Below are 5,606 nucleotides of genomic sequence, written 5' to 3' on the forward strand. Positions count from 1 at the left end.
GGGGAGAGGGAGGGAGAGATAAAAATATCAATGAGGAGAATCATGGATCAGCTGCCTTTGCACACCCCCTAACTGGGGATTGAGCTTGCAACCTGGGCATGTGCCCTGACTGGAATCAAAGTGTGACTTCCTGGTTCATAGATGATCCTCAAATACTGAGCCACACCGGCCAGGCCTCACTACTGTTCTCAATTTTTAACCTACCTCTCCATTCTGAGCCTACAGTCTTCTGGATCCATCTTATTAGAGCCATAGTGGAATATATCCTAGAGGCCCAATGCATGAAATTCATGCAAGGGGCTCAGCCCAGGCAGCCCCGGCTTCGTCTGGAAGGTCGTCCAGAAGGACGTCTGGAAGGATGTCCAGAAAGTCATTCGGCTGCTGGTCTAATTAGCATATTACACTTTTATTTTATATATATATACTAGTAGCCCGGTGCATGAAATTCGTGCACTGGGGTAAGGGGGGAGAAGGGGCCCCTCAGTCTGGCCTTCACCCTCTCCAATCTGAGACCCCTCAGGGAATGTCCAACTACCTGTTTGTGCCCACACTTTTAACAGATAACAGCTCCATTATTGTTCCTTTCTTATGCTTAAAACCATTGGAATTAGTAGGTATTCAAAGTGTGTATACCTTTTGGGGGGACACCCTGTATATCTCTAGTCAGTGGTGAAAGAAACCAACAGCAGATTTGGAACCCCCAGACAGGGAACCATGCTCATTCCCCACATGTCTCCCCACTTCATTTTCCACCTTCGTGGGCAGCAGGAGAATCAATGTTTTCTCTCATTAATTCGGAAAAGCACGTCCTGTCACCCGTTGCCCGGCAGGAGTGTGCTAGGCCCCAAGCAAGCAAGGCTCAGTCAGGGCAGCCTTCACTCATGGGTGCTGGCACCCAAAGTGCACATTCCTCCTCTACAGTCGCCCCGGCTATCCCACTGTTTCACTGAGAGGACGGAATTCCTCTCTGCCTCTGGGCTCTTGATCTTGAACGCTGACCGAAGGCACCTCAGAGAGGGCCGCCCGCTCCCACCAGGTGTGTCTGTCTGCACCTGCTCCCACCTCAGCACCTGCATTAACCCCCCAGAGGTGATCTCGTAGCTGCACTGGCCTCCGTGGGAACAGGGCATCACCACTCGGCCCTCTCACTGTCATCTCACAGGCGCCCACTCTCAGCACCCAGAACACCCAGACACTCTCCAAAGGACGTGAGCACATCAGAGGGGATGTGTGCACATCCTGTGGGGGTGTTAGGCATGCCGGGTTGATGGAAGTGCAGTGGAGAGGCGGGGGGAACTTGTGCACGCCTTGGTTTGCAACTGTTGCAGGCGTGGGAGGGTGACAGTGTGCTGGGGGATGTTCACACACCAGGGGGGTATGTGCACAACGGAGGCCTCTGGCTTTGCAGATCCGCAAACCCCCATGGTGCGGCCAGGAGGACATCAGTCTGGCCCACCACGGTGGCTGTCCCTGCGATCCTGCACCTTCTGGGCCAGGAGGTGGGTCTTGCGCAGTCACTCCTGGGCGCTGATGGCTGCCTCCCTGCCGTGAAGGGTCACGGATCCGAGTCCCGGGACCTTGCACAGCCTCAAGCACTGCCCGCCGCCTGGCAGGATCACAGATCTGGGTCCCGGACTGCAGACAGCCCCCCGCGGTGCCCCCCGCCTGGCAGGGTCACAGATCCAGGTCCTGGGACCGCGGACAGCCTCAAGCACTGCCGCCCCACTCGTGAGGACATGGATCCAGGTCCCAGACCGTGGACAGCCTCAAGCACTGCCCCCCGCCTGGCAGGGTCACAGATCTGGGTCCCGGGACTGCGGACAGCCTCAAGCACTGCCCTCCACCCGGTAGGGTCACGAATCTGGGTCCCGGGACAGTGGACAGCCTCAAGCGCTGCTTCCCCACCCGGCAGGGTCACATATCCAAGTCCTGGACTGCAGACAGCCTCAAGCACTGCTGCCCCACCCACAAGGACATGGATTCAGGTCCCAGACTGCGGACAGCCTCAAGCACTGCCCCCCGCGTGGCAGGGTCACAGATCCGGGTCCCAGACCGCAGACAGCCTTGCCTGCTGCCGCCTGCCTTCAGTATGCAAATTAGCCGCCATCTTGTTGCTTCAGGGTAGGGTCCCCACTAGGGTGCCTGGCCAGTCTGGGTGAGGGGCTGAGGGCTGTTTTCAGGCTGGTGGGCGACTGAAGCTCCCAACCTCTCCTTTTTTTCTTTTTTTTTAATTCTGGCATTTATTTACCTTCTATGGCTGTCATGGAGCTGATAGCCGGCTTTCTCTCTGAGGCTCGGCTGCTGAAAGCAGATTTCTGGCCTTTGTTTACCTTCTGTATTTGAAACTTTGTTGTGACTCCAGCTCTGAGATCCCGGCTGACTGAAAACAGGCTACTGGGGTTTTGTTTAGCTTCTATATTTGTTACAATGTTTCAAACTGCAAGCTCAGAGGCTGGCAGCAGCAGGCGGGAACGTTGGAATCCTCCGTCACTGAAGCAAGCAAGCCTAATGTTCGCTTCAAGCTGCCTGACTGCCGGCCGCCATCTTGGCTGGCAGTTAATTTGCATATCGCCCTGATTAGCCAATGGGAAGGGTAGCGGCCGTACGGCTAATTACCATGTTTCTATTTTATTAGATAGGATATCTACACTAATAAAAGAGAAACATGGTAATTAGCGTACGACCGCTACCCTTCCCATTGGCTAATCAGCATATCCTTATGCAAATTAACTGTCAGCCAAGATGGCGGCCGCAGCCATGCGTTACAGCGAACAGGGAGGCTTGCTTGCTCCAGTGATGGCAGACTCCACCGTTCCCGCCTGACTTGCTGGCCTCTCAGCTGCAACTCTAAGCAACTATGTTGCAAATATAGAAGCTGAACAAAACCCCTAGAAACCTACTTTCAGTCAGCAGGGCTTCAGCCAGCCGGACCGCAACATTGTATCAAATACAGAAGGTAAAGGCCAGAAACCTGCTTTCAGCAGCGAGGACTCAGAGCTAAAGCTGGCCCAGAATAGAAAAAAAAGGGAAAAAAGGAGCAGTTGGGAGCTTCAGTCACCCGCCAGCCTGAAAACAGCCCTCAGCCCCTCAGCCAGACTGGCCAGGCACCCCAGTGGGGACCCCCACCCTGATCCAGGACACCCTTCAGGGCAAACCAGCCAGCCCCCACCCATGCACCAGGCCTCTATTCTATATAGTAAAAGGGCAATCTGCCTCCCAGCACCGGGATCAGTGGAGAAGCGAGGCTCCCGGCACCAGGATCAGCGTGACAGGGGGCAGCGACCAAACCCCCCGATCGCCCTGCAGCTCTGTGTGTGACAGGGGGCAGGGCCACAACCTCCCTATCCGCCCTGCTCTGTTCGTGACAGGGGAAGGCGCCCCAACCCCCTGATCAGCCCTGCTCTGTGCCTGATAGGGGGGAGCTCCCCAACCCCCTGATGGGCCCTGCTCTGTGAGTGACAGGGGGCAGCGCCCCAACCCCCTGATTGGCCCTGCTCTGTGAGTGACAGGGGGTGGTGCTGCAACCTCCCCATCGACCCTGCCTTGAGTGTGACAGGGGGCGGTGCCCCAACCCCCCAATCAGCCCTACTCTGAGCGTGACTGAGGGTGGCATCGCAACCTCCCAATCCGCCCTGCTCTGTGCATGACAGGGGGCTGCACCCCAACTCCCCAATCGGCCCTGCTCTGAGCCTGACCAGGGGCTGCACCTAGGGATTGGCTCTGAGCCTGACCAGGGGCTGCACCTAGGGATTGGGCGTGCCCTCTGCCACCCGGGAGCAGGCCTAAGCCAGCAGGTCGTTATCTCCCGAGGGGTCCCAGACTGCAAGAGGGCACAGGCCGGGCTGGGGGACCCCCCTCCCCGCCCCGAGTGCACAAATTTTTGTGCACCGGGCCTCTAATATATATTTTAACTTTCAGCAGCATTCCACATGATTAACTATGTCTTTCTTAAAATATACTATTCCCTGGGCTTTTGAGATATAACATCATTATGTGTTTTACATACTTCTCTGGCTATTTTCTTTCTCGCTAGAGTCATCCTCCTCTACTTGCCTGTTGCATGTTAAGTTCCTTGAGCCTAGACTCTAACCCAGGGGTGGGCAAACTACGGCCCACCTCTACCTTTTATCTCAGCCGTGGGCAAACTACGGCCCGCGGGCCAGATCTGGCCCGTTTGAAATGAATAAAACTAAAAAAAAATACCGTACCCTTTTATGTAATGACTAGAGGCCCGGTGCACAAAAATTTGTGCACTCCGGGGTCCCTCAGCCCAGCCTGTGCCCTCTCGCAGTCTGGGACCCCTCGGGGGATGTCCACCTGCTGGCTTAGGCCTGTTCCCCGGGGGATTGTGCCTAAGCTGGCAGTGATACATCCCTTGGGGGATGTCCACTTGCCAGTGGGCCGAAGCTGCAGTTGAACATCATAGAGCTGCTGAGAAGGCAGGAGAGGCTCCCACCATCGCCGCTGTGATGCCGTCAGCCTGGCTTGTGGCTGAGCAGAGCTCCCCCTGTGGGAGTGCACTGACTACCAGGGGGCAGCTCCTGCATTGAGCATCTGCCCCCTGGTGGTCAGTGTGTGTCATAGTGACCAGTCATTCCCAGTCGTTCTGCTGTTAGGGTCAATTTGCACATTACCGCCCTAACGGGTTTGGCTCAGTGGATAGAGCGTCGGCCTGCAGACTGAAGGGTCCCAGGTTCGATTCTCGTCAAGGGCATGTACTCTGGTTGCGTACACATCCCCAGTAGGGGGTGTGCAGGAGGCAGCTGATCAAAGTTTCGCTCTCATCGATGTTTCTAACTCTCTATCCCTCTCCCTTCCTCTCTGTAAAAAATCAATAAAATATATTTGGAAAAAAAAATTGCATGTGCACATTACCCTTTTATTATATAGGACAGAAGCCTGTTGCACGGTGGGAGCCAGCTGGTTTGCCCTGAAGGGTGTCCCGGATCAGGGTGGGCAGGGGACCCCCAGCTTCCTACGATCGCCCACGCCGCCCCTGCTCACGATCACTGGCTCTGCCCATGCTCAGGCCTAACACCTCTGGCCAAGGCATTAGGCCTGGGCAAGGGACCCCCAGCACCCCACCATCGCCAACTCGGCCCCTGCTCCCTGTGATTGACGGCTCTGCCCTAATGCCTCTCACCCAGGCATTAGGCCTGGGCAGGGGACCCACAGCTCTCCAAGGGACCTCCTGCTCCACCCCTTCCCAGGCCTAAAGCCTGTGGCCAAGGCATTAGGCCTGGGCAGGGGACCCCAAGCTCCCACCATCAGTGACTCTGCCCCTGCTCCCCATGATTGCTGGCACCGCCCCTGCCCAGGCCTAACGCCTCTGGCCGAGGCATTAGGCCTGGGCAGGGGACCCCTCCAGCTGCAGCCGCCCGGCGATCGCGGGCTCCACCCCTGCCCGGGCCTAACACCTCTAGCTGAGGCGTTAGGCCCGGGCAGCGGCGACCAGCAGCTGCAGCCGCCCCTGCCCGGGACTAACGCCTCTGGCCGAGGCATTAGGCCCGGGCAGGGGACCCCTCCAGCTGCAGCTGCCCCAGGAAAGAGGGCTCCACCCCTGCCTGGCTGCAGCCCCCCGATCTTGGGCCTCCGCCCCCCCTTCC

Source organism: Myotis lucifugus, unplaced genomic scaffold (genome assembly GCF_000147115.1).
Source record: "Myotis lucifugus unplaced genomic scaffold, Myoluc2.0 scaffold_217, whole genome shotgun sequence".
Lineage (NCBI taxonomy): Eukaryota > Metazoa > Chordata > Mammalia > Chiroptera > Vespertilionidae > Myotis > Myotis lucifugus.